This window comes from Otolemur garnettii, unplaced genomic scaffold, assembly GCF_000181295.1.
Source record: "Otolemur garnettii isolate 467f Iridium unplaced genomic scaffold, OtoGar3 scaffold00027, whole genome shotgun sequence".
Classification (NCBI taxonomy): Eukaryota; Metazoa; Chordata; class Mammalia; order Primates; family Galagidae; genus Otolemur; species Otolemur garnettii.
Window position 1 is genome coordinate 20,165,186 of NW_003852422.1, and position 12,169 is coordinate 20,177,354.

Here is a 12,169-nt window from a genome sequence, read left to right on the forward strand (position 1 = left end):
AAGTATATCTCAAAAATATTTGATAATTATAAAGGGACAAATAGTGATTTTATAGTGGAGAATCCTTCAAGATCCACTTTGGCCAAGTGATCCAGGTTAACATCACCCATAACACACACCGCTATCACTCACCCCTGACATGGTGCGCCGGGTAAAGCGGATCACCTCCAGCCTAAGGACTCCTTCCCTATTATGCATAACTTGAGTCCAGTCATGAAAAAGCATCAAACAAACCCAAACCGAGTGACATTTTACAAAATTACTGACTCCTTAAAAGTGACAAGGTCACAAAACAAATACATAAAGATGGGAGCTGTTACAGATTAGAGGTGACTAAGGAAACACAACAACTAAATGAATTAGATCCTGGAACAGAAAAATAACATTATGGGGGAAACAAGTAAAATCTGAGAAAGGTCTATAGTTTTATAGTATTGGGCCAGGTTTTGAAAAGTGTTTTGTGGTTACGTGGATGTTAGCATAAGGAGAAGGTGAAAGAAAGGTATTCAGGTAACACCTTTGCAACTCTTAAAAGATCTAAATAACTGTCTTAAAATAAAATGGAAGAAAGAGAAAGAAAGAAGAGGAAGGGAGGGAGGGAGGGAGTTTCTATGACAGTTTTCCTGGGTACTCTGCTGGTCTGCATTTCCCACAGTCCCTTACAGTTACGTGTTCTATGTGACTGAGTTTTAGTCAACAGAATATGAGCAGAAAGGTAGGATGCCATTTTTAAAAAGAGAGCAACCACCCACTATATCCCCCTTTACATTTTTACCAGCTGGATGCAGTGATACCCTGGAGTGGAGGGAAGGCGGAGCTGCCAGATGGTTTCCAAGACTCTGTGTAAAGAAAACCCACCTGCCAAGGAAGAATACCCATCTCAAACTCTTGTATATACAAGCAATAAAGTTCTGTTGTATTGCACCGTTATACGTTTGGGAGGTGTATCTTTTTACAACAAACTCAAACATATTTATAACCTTTCTAGCCCTTATTTCTCACTAAAGTATACTGAAAGTTTTATTCTTTGAAATGTTTATCTCCAGCACATGGGTCAGGTATGCTAATAATAAATTCGGCAAGTACAAAGAGCTGCTGGTTTTAACATCTATCTAAGGGGAAAACTGAGTATATATGAAGACATAACTCTTCCTTATGTAACTGGAGTTTATTTTCCTGGAACGCATCCAATTATAGGAGAATATTATTCTCCTTAGAAAAACTGAGGCAAGTAGATCCTTCCATATACCATGCTGGGAGAGGAGAAAAAGCAGTGCTACTAAGGTCTGATAAAAATTTTCCCTATCTCTGTTCTATGTCTTCTATGATCTTTCAGGTGGAAAATGATAATGAGACAATGTTGGGCAATTCTTTCCTATTAGTCCCTTTACATCTGCCAGTCAAAGGACTGATCAATGCTCTCATTATGCAAATGTTTTTATCTATTGCTCAACTTTCCGATGACTAGTGGGTGTTAGAGATATATGAGAATATATTATACTATACCCCGATACGCCAAATCGTGAACTCTTGCCTCAAAGATTTTACAATATCATGATTCATTCTAGCTAACAAATGCACAATGAAAATTAAACAGGAAAAAAATATGATAGCAAGATGGGCCAATCACCTTTCTGGCCCCACAGATAAAACTTAAACAAGTATTTGAAATATTTTATCTCCTCAAAATCAAGACATATATTTAAACTCCAGATCTTTAAAAAGGCTCAATGCATACTCCTGCTGCTCCCACCCATCCACCATTGCTCACTCCACAGACACCCTTATTCTTAGGAGAGCCCTATCCCTCCAGGCATTGGGTAAGTATGGCATCTAATAGAGGTGTCAGAGAATGCTGGGAAGGATACCTAAACTTGGGAAGTTCTAAAAAACAATCAGATTCTATTCATTCAGCTCTACTTTGTCTAGCAATATAATCTTGGGCTAGTTTCTAAACTTGCTAAGTCAGTTCCTTTATGTGTATAAAATCAAGCCTAGATTAAATGACCCTTAAGAATGTCTACCCCCCTCTCTCCCCTCCTTCTGCCTTCCTTCTCTGCTCTTTTCTCTCTTCCCCCTGGCTTTTCTCTACTCTCTCTCTCTTCTCTTCCTCACTCTCTCCTTATCTTTCTCTCCTCTTTTCTCTCCTCCTCCGTGCTGCTCTGCAGCCTCCCTTCCCCCACCAATAAAGACCTTTCATACAAGCAAAAAAAAAAAAAAAAAAAAAAAATGTCTAGTTCTACTACATGAGTTGGTAATATAGTTATTCTGAGAAATAACATCTAGCTGCTAGCTTCCCAATACTCTCATTTTTATTTATTTATTTTTTTACTGAGACAGAGTCTCACTTTGTCACCCTCGGTAGAGTGCTATAACATCATAGCTCACAGCAACCTCACACTCTTGGGCTCAAGGAATTCTCTTGCCTCAGCCTCCCTAGTAGGTAGGACTACAGGTGCCTGCCACAATGCCCAGCTATTTTGGTTTTAGCAGGCCCAGGCCAGGTTTGAACCTGCCAGCCCCAGTGGATGTGGCCAGCACTCTAATCACTGAGCTACAGGTGTCCAGCCTCAATACTCTCATTTTTTCCAAGATCCCACTGTACTTAATAACAAAGATATTCAACATCCCAGTTACTTGTTCCTCCCCAATAAGTAATGCATATGTAATTTATAATGCCAAGCTAACAGGATATTAGGAGAGAAGCAAAACTTCAGGAAGGTTGCTGAGTGATCATACGGACAACAAATCAGCTGAGTCCAACTCCAGAAAACTCTACTATCCCTCACACGCATTCACTCAAAACAAACATTGACTGGATGGCCACTGTTCCAGGTATTGGGTTTCACTGGCAGACCAAACAGATTGAATTTTCTGACCTATGTGCAGTTTACATTCTAGTAGAAGAGTCAGAACAAGGAAAGTGGTAACTTTACCATGTTAAAAAAAAGAATAAGTGCTATGAGAAAAAACTTAAACAGGAGTGGAGAAGGAGGCGTGTGTGATGTCAGAGGGAGCCATCTATACAGCCCTCATCTGGGGATTAGTGAAGCTGCCTATGGAGGAGTTCTATCTCAGTTTATTGGCAACAAGCTATGTTCTTATGCAAAGAACATAAATTCCTGTGGCTTGCTTACTCCTTTTCAATAACCCACTACAGAAAGTTTTGATAAAAATTCAAAGATACAGGAGATAGTGTTTTAGAGAAAGTTTAACTCCCCAAAAGTGAAAGGATGAGCAGTTAAGAATTAGCAGTTGTCTTTCCCCTTCAAAGGGAAATAAATATATACCAGTAAGTACGTTTCTCACGCTCCTGGCAACGCTTCCACACCACCCTTCCTTCAAATCTTCATCTACCATTCCTGCTTTGGGTCCACGCGAGAGAGACGGGTTAAGATCTATACTTTAAAGGCCTAAAAACTTACACTTTTAAAGAAATCTTTCTGACAAATGATCAATCCACTGGAAGTTAGTTATTTTCAGATGTGCCACACTTTATTTATATGTCATTTGGCTCAACACACCTGCCAACAGTCTCTTCCTTTAAAATCATCTCCTACACTAGCACACCAGAGACTGCAATTTTGTAATATACAAAAGCAAAATCTCAGTCTTAAGAATATAATCACCAAGTCAACGCTATGTATGGTCCTAAGAATGAAGTCACCACATACAGAGATCAGTCTACGGACACCCATAGTCCAAAGTCATTACAGCAAACAGATCAACTGATATGCATCAAATGCTTCATCTATACAGGTAGCACTGAGAGGCTGAGTACCAGAAAGTGTAAACTATGATCTTTACCCTCAAGAAATAAACTGAAAATTTTCACTTTCATAGCAGCTGACCTGGGGAAAAAATAAACATGCTCCAGAAAAACCTTTGTACCATTCCAATACCCATGGTGTTGCCCAATGGTCATACTAATATCCCAATTACGTAATGTGAGGCCATGGGAAGTAAATGCAGGATGCCTGAGGCCCTATACAAGTTTGAAGGAACTTGTTTTGAAAAATGTCAGTGCATAATTGCTAGAAAAACCCTAACATTATGACTATCAGTCACCATGAGGACACAGATTCTCACCCCTTTTGCATTCTTAGACTGAATGAACACAGCCTATAAATGTTGATTTTTGTTTGGTCAATTTACAAAGCTCTGGCTCAGTGCCTGTAGCTCAGCGGCTAGGGCACCAGCCACATACACGGATCTGGCCAGTTCAAACGCAGCTCGGGCCTGCCAAACAACAATGACAACTACAACCAAAAAATAGCCAGGCCTTGTGGCAGGCGCCTATAGTCCCAGCTACTTGGGAGGCTGAGGCAAGAGAATTGCTTAAGCCCAAAAGTGTGAGGTTGCTCTGAGTCTCCCCCCCTACACACACACACACAGTGCACTCTATTGGGGGCAATATAGTGAGACTCTGTCTCAAAAAAAAAGAAAAATTTACAAAGCTCTGGAAGAAAAATTATTTCTTAAAAAACAAGTAGCTTTTAATATTTACAATTTCTTCTTTGAGTGAGCCCCTTAATGCCTCCAAATACAGCAAGTTCCTTCAGAAACATAAAGATTAAATTATTTTTGTGGTTAAACACCATTTAAAAATTAAAATCTAGCTCTTGTCCAATTCATAATATGAAAGTTATCTTTTCCTATTCTGAAAGTTATCCATTTGCTTTGGTTGTTGTCTCCTTAGCTGTATAGAAGCTATTCAGTTTAATTAAGTACCATTTGTTTATTTTTGTTGTTGTTGCAATTGCCACAGACGTCTTCTTCATAAACTCTTTCCCCAGGCCAGTATCTTCAAGCATTTTCCCCACAATTTCTTCAAGGATTTTTATTGTTTCCTGCCTTAGATTTAAATCTTTTATCCATCTTGAATCAATTTTTGTAAGTGGTGAAAGGTGCGGGTCCAGTTTCAGTCTTTTACAAGTGGTTATCCAGTTCTCCCAGCACCGTTTATTGAATAGGGATTCTTTTCCCCAGTGTACGTTCTTTCGTGGTTTATCAAAGAACAGGTGCTTGTAAGATGTTAGTTTCATCTCATCGTTTTCTATTTGGTTCCAAATATCTATGTCTTTATTTTTGTGCCAATATTGTGCTGTTTTGATCACTATGGCCTTGTAGTGGCCTACAGTCTGGTAGGGTGATGCCCATGGCTTTGTTTTTATTACTAAGATTTGTCTCAGTATTTCACTCTTTTTCTTTTTTTTCCTGCCCCTAGCTCTTTCCCCACCCCACATTGCTCTTTTATCCCTGACTTAGGAGTAGCACTGGGGAATCTACATCATTGGCTTAGTCTTCTAGCTAAAATTACTTTCATCATATATATGGGAAGGATATCTCAAAAGTAAGAAGTAACAGATTATTTCCCTTGAATCTCTACTCCTAGCTCACTATTTCTTGCTAAAGTCCCAAAGGCAATTATTATCCTTTCTACATTTTCAAAGACCACCCCTCTATAGGGGCAAAAACATGTGCCAAGTCTCAAACACTCTGCCATGATGTGAGTGTGGGGAGGACAACTAGGGAGATACCTGGCACAGCGTTAAGTTCGTTATCTGACAAGAGTCCAGGGCTGAAGTCTCATAAAGGAAAGAGAATTGGGGCCAGAGTCATATGCTTTAAGTCTGTATCTGGTTTACAGAAAGGAGAAAGGTGCCTTCTAGTGGAAAAAATAAGCCTAAGAATTCTTACAAACAGAACTATGTCTGTTTCTACAAGGCAGCTTACAACAATAGTCCTAATCAGCTGAAATTCTGACACCACTTTTCCAGCATAATTCTGCTTGCCAGTAATAACTAACACGGACTTACTACAGGTCTGACAATTAAATTCATGTACTTGCCACTGTGCAGTAACCTTGGCAGCACTGCACAAACAACTCATACACATCAGGAACTGTGGTGAGCACTACTTCATTTTGTCTTCACAATTGTGAGAGATACCATTAGCTCCACATAAAAAAATGAAACTCAGAGCTTTAATTTGCCCAAGCTACCACAGCTAACAAAAACATTATGCCTGCATTTTCTTTCACTACTATCTAAAGGAATCATTAACAGTGCACTACTGCAGTGGCATGGTATTGGGTTTTTAGAGACTAGCTGCTGGAAAGGAGAATGGTTTTAGTATCTAAAAAAAAATAAGTTCTCTCACTTTAAGCACAAATCGCTATAAGGACTACCAAAAACAATATTCGTTTTAGACTGGATCAAGAATGCCGATCATCTTCCTTTTGCCCAAAGAACCAAATCCAAAACTCTTAGCTGAGTATACCAAGCGCCCCAGATGGCTCCCCAAGCCAATTTCTCAGCCTCCTTCATTCAGAGAACAAATATTTCTGGAGCACTTTACATTACTGCTGGGCAGTATTCTAACTGGGTGAATGAAACAAAGCCTCTACCTTTAATATCAAGTAAAGGAGAGTAAAGGAGCAAAGGGAAAAGAGTAGTGGCTTGGGGAATGGAGGTGGCCAGGGCAGGCCTCTGGTAAAACGATACCAGAGCTGATACCTGAAAGGAGTAAATCGTGGAGAAAAAGCGTTCCAGATGGAAAAAGCAGTGCAAAGGTCTGGATATTTGAGAACTGCAAGACCTGTGATGGGGCGGAATCATAGAGCAAGTGGAGTATGAAGTAAGAAATGATCTACTTTGGGGGGATTAAAGGAGTGGGAGGAGTTGTCCCACCACACAGAGCTTTCCAGGCTAAGGCAGGAACTTCACATTTTACAGAAAGGAAGGCCCTGGTAATTTTAGATGCGACATCATCTGACATGTTTGTAAAGGATTGTTCTTGCGGTGGAGAATAGAATGAAGAGGCATTCTGCTGCCTCAAAGGCACAGAATACTAAGGCAAAAGGCGTCTTCTGTTCTTTCCAAGTTTCTGCCCCAGCTAAATGTTTTACCAGTCTAGCAGTTAGCATTTGCTGAGACCATGTGAGCCAGTCACACCTTTGCTCATTTAATCCTCAAAATAAAACTGCAAGGTAGATATCAAAAAAGAGAGGGAAAACAAAAAAGGCTTAAGCAAGGTGACTTGTCTACAATAAAGATCTAATAAATGGTAGAATCATAAATCTACCTTATCTAAAGCCCAGCTTTCTTCTGATTCAATCAATTCGGCAGCAGACCTTTTACCACCAGGTCTTTATGCATATACCCCTGGCTGGAACACACATCTTTCCACCCCATTTCTTTGATGGTAAAACCCAACTTCTGTTCCTTTTTCAGTATCAAGTATCCTCACCTGACTGGACTCTTTCCTGAATTTTCTGAGGCCACTGGGCTGATCCGCCTTCTGTGCTTCTGCATCAGCTGTTCCGTCTTCATTTCTCGGAAGCAGTACTCACCTGGTTGTAGGATACACTTCCCCATTTATCTATTTCCACCACAGAGTTCCTCCTGATAAGACTCATGCCTTATTCATCATCCTCTCCCACTCCCCCTCCTACACTGCCTTTGACCCACACACACATCTAGTAAAATGCCAGCAGTCAAATAAATGTCAGTTGAATAAAGGCACTGTAAGAAATTATTACAGAATCAAATGCAGAGTCCTCTCTGCAGAGCCCCCTTCTGCTGTATATGTCTCAGACATCTGGTGCCACATAAAACAAACACTGAAAGCTGCAAAGCAGGCAGTGAAACAATAATAAAGAAAACTTTGTCCCAAATACTTTAGAAAGCAAAATATATTCAGGCTTGGCTGGGCGCAGTGCCTCATTCCTGCAACGCTAGCACTGTGGGAGGCAAAGGTAGGTGGATTGATTGAGCTCACAAATTGGAGACCAACCTGAGCAACAGTAAAACCTTGTCTCTACTAAAAATAGAAAAACCAGCAGGGCATTGTGACAGGTGCCTGTAGTACCAGCTACACAGCAGGTTGAGGCAGGAGGATCTTTCGAGTCCAAAAGTTTGAGGTTGCTATGTGCTATGATGACACCGCGGCACTCTACCCAGGCTGACAGAGTCAGATTGCCTCAAAATAATAATAATAGTAAGAAAACATTTAGGCTTTAGGATGGAACATTACTTCTGCTGATCTTACCATTAAGAAGATTGAAATATGTGTAGGAGATTGTCTTTGAAGGCAAAATTAAGAGCAATATGTAGAAGACACAGAAATGCAAGTCATGGCTTAACTGAAGCAAGAATATGCTAAAAATACAAACATTACAATTGCAGGAAATTTTCCATTTCCATCCAGAAAAGTGCATATAATAACTATATGGCTACCTTGATGAAAAGTATGGCAGGGATGCTTCATACTACTGATACATTGAGAGTACCATTAATGTAACTCCAGAGCATTTGGAGTTCATGAATGACTTCATTTCATGAAGTTACCAAATTCATTACGTTTTTAAAATAATGGCTCATGATTTTTCATGGTTCCTCACTTCTCTAAGTGGCCCAACATTTTTGCTACCTTACCTAAATACACACATTTCCTGGTTTGGACAGGCTATGCAGGACGTTTCAAAACAGGGATAGCAGAGGTATACAGAAGAGACACGTTGTATTTACTTAGTGATACTCTGTCCCACAAAAACCTTTCCAAAAGCTCCTCAACTCCTGCACTAGTTGTCAATTTACTGTCCCTCACCTCCAAATTCACCCTGAAGGAGCTCTCCTACACTTTCTGGCAGGTGCCCCATCAGTAAGAAGTGTGGGTGGGAAGACCTCTGAGGACGCTCTGCCCCAGCCATGCTCCCAGAATGTTCAGTGACTTCTCAGACTTCACCCAGGCTGGTGATTGCCTTCTGTGACCCTCCCCAAACAGACACCTCATGCTCCCAGCATTCTGCTAGCACTAGAGTCCCTCCCCCACTCCCACTACACACTCACACACTTAGTCCCCAGTGTGGGGCTTCCCTGTGTCTTGGGAGGGTGGCTTCTTGCTTGCTTGTTTGGTAACTAAAGATCAGCTCTGGTCTGGACAAACCAGTGCCATTTTTTGCCATCCAGGGGGCTAAAGTGACCCTTTTTCAGCAAGGTCTGTACCCAAACTTTGGCCCCTCTCCCAAGTTTGTCCTTCCTTGGGTACTCTTCCTCACCCATAGGGTACCACCTAGAGTACTGGTACACGTTTTATTAGAGTTTAAAACTTTTAACACTAAAATTCCCTTGTGTGAAATCACTGAATGGTTTATTTCTAGACCAGACCCAAGTTGATACACTCACTCAGCATCAAGCTGGGCTCAAGGAAGCAACATAATGCAAAACCAGCACTATGGTCTCAATGTTCCTTCAAATTCCTTCAAATTCACGTGCTAGAAACTTAATCCTCAGTGGAACAGTACTGGGAGGTGCAGGCTGTTGACAGGTGTTTAGGTCATGAGTGTGACTAATGTCATTACAAAGGGGATTAACAAGGCTGGGCATGGTGGCTCATACTTATAATCCCAGCACTTTGTGAGGCCACAGCAAGAGAACCATTTGAGCCCAAAATTTAAGACCAGCCTGAGCAACACAGCAAGACCTTGTCTCTACAAAAAAAATTAAAAATATAAAAAATTAGGTGTGGTAGTACATGCCTACAGTCCCAGCTACTTGGGAAGCTGAGATAGAAGGATCACTTAAACCCAGGAATTCAAGATTAAAGTGAGCTATGACCACACCACTGCACTTCAGCCAGGGCAACAGAAAGAGACTCTGAATCTCAGTAAATAAACAGAGCTTGAGAGTTGGTCCCTTTTGCCTCCTGACCCTCTGCCACATGAGGTCAGGTTCCTCCTCTCCAGAGAATATAGGATCAAGGTGCCGTCTTGGAACCAAAGAGCAGCCCTCACCAGATAAAAAGTGCCAGCACCTTGGACGTCCCAGCCTCTATGAGAAATAAATTTATATTCCTTATGGCATTTTATTATACTAGCAAAAGTGGACCAAGAAAACCAACCACTGAAAATTTTCCTAGATTTTGTCCTGTACGTGTAAAATGGATTGTATATCTGATCAAATGTAAAGAGCTTAAAAACTCAAAAATCTTAAAAGTTATGAGGGCTCAAGAGAGAAGAATATATACAGTATGTTCAAAATGCACTATTAGTGATCTCAATTGAATAACAGCAGAAGCCACATCAAAAAATAACTCCTCCAGACTTCCGGCAGTAGCAGCTTGAGTGGCAGTGGCAAGATGGGTCAGAGTCAGCATGGTGGCCCTGGTCTGTGAGTCAGCATGGTGGCCCTGGTCTGGGAGGTGGTAAAAAAGATGACAAGGAAAAGAAAAATATGTATCTCCCGTATCAACCAGAGTGGAGACAAAGAAAACAAAGGATCAATGTCGCTAGTAAACTTCAACTGGTGACACCTCACACTCAGTGCTAGTGAAGTTAGAATTAAAGACTATCTTCTCATAGAAGAGTTAACTAGAAATCAAGCACAACTGAAACCATTAGAAGAGAATCAAGAGGAAGAAAGGTCCAAAGCGGGTGATCTGAGGGTGACCCCAGTGTCAGCAGGAACCTTGGGAGAGATCACTGGTGACAATCGGGCCACGTGTCTGCTTCTGTGGACTCAGAACACCACACCAGCATTCTTTCATTTGTACACAAGGATCTACTGGAACCAGGCTGCTTGGTCCTGCTCAACTGCAAGGTGCATGCTGTGATGGGGTACTGATAGATGACAGATCACCTGGTCACAGTGATGAAGGTGGAAAGGTCCCCCAGGACCAACACTGGGGGGCTGGAGGACCAAATGCAGGAAATTAAGAAACTGTGGAACTTCCTCTCACTCATCCTGAATACTATGAAGAGATGGGCATAAAGCCCCCTAATGGGGTCATTCTCTATAGTCTGCCTGCACAGTTAAAGCCTTGTTCACCAAAGCAGTAGGAAACCAAACCTTGGACCCTTTCTTGAGAATAGCTGGCTCTGAACTCATTCAGAAGTACCTGGGTGATGGACCTGAACTTGTATTGGAATTGTTTCACGTTACTGGGGAACATGCACCTTGCATCATGTTTATTGATGAAACTTACACCATTGGGTCAAAAAGATACGACTTGAATTCTGGTGGTGAAGGAAAAATTTAGCAAATAGTGTTGGAACTACTTAATGAGTTAGATGAATTTGACTCTAGGGAAGATGTGAAAGTTACTATGGCCACAAACTCAACAAAAACTTTGGATCCAGCACTTATAAGACCAGGCCACATTGACAGGAAGATCGAGTTCCCCTGCCCAATGAAAAGCCTAAGCAGCACATCTTTCAGATTCACACAAGCAGGATGACACTGGCTTGTTGATGACTTGATCATGGCTAAAGATGACCTCTCAGGTGCTGACATCAAGGCACTTTGTACAGAAGTTGGTCTGATCTGATGACCTTAAGAGACCATACAATGCAAGTAACAAATGAAGATTCAAAAAAAATCTTGAAAAAAGTTCCATATAAAAACAAGAAGGCCCTGAGGGGCTTTATCTCTCATGAACCATATATAGTTGCCATTAGGAAATGAGTTTTCCTGACCCAGAAGTTGCCCAGAGGAATCCATGTTCCAGCTGACTGATATTAGCAAACATCCTCTGTGTCCCTTGGAGAACGATGTCCAAGCTGCCCCATGGGTGGCTTTCATCTGCTAGTCACTGTGCAGCATTCTGGTTCCCAATAAAGCAGGTTCTTTCACGGAAGAAAAATAACTCCTCCAAAACAAGCTTCACTAACCTCATTTTAAATTTTCAGGAGTTGAATAAGGAATAAATGTGTGGGACACAGATTTTTAGAGGAGTGAAAATAGTCCATATGATAGTATAATGGTTGATACATGTCATTATACACTTGTCCAAACCACAGAATGTACAATAAAGGAGTGAGCCCCACAGTATACTAAGGACTCTGATGATCACGACATCTCAGTGTAGGTTCACCAGTTGCTCACCGCGCCAGTGGTGGATGCTGACAGGATGGGAGACTGCAAATGCAAGAACAGGAGGCTGGACCAGCTCACATTAGCCATTGCTTAAGCTGTTACTCATGATACAAAACCAAAGAAGCCCAGGCATGTGCAATGGGAAAAAGCCCTACTGTCCTCAATGTTACCCCCAGCCTGGCAGACTAGCTGAATTGGCACCACTTGAGACTGGTTAGTAAGGCCACAAAAGCTTTACCTACCCCCAGATCAAGGAGATGGATTTGATGTTGCTTCTTGCCTTGTTCCAGGTG

At 41.4% G+C, this 12,169-nt stretch overlaps 1 pseudogene; it reads left to right on the plus strand.

Moving 5' to 3' along the window:
• The first annotated feature begins 1,730 nt into the window (after nt 1-1,730).
• On the plus strand, nt 1,731-11,437 carry LOC100955628 (annotated as a pseudogene).
• The last annotated feature ends 732 nt before the right edge of the window (nt 11,438-12,169 follow it).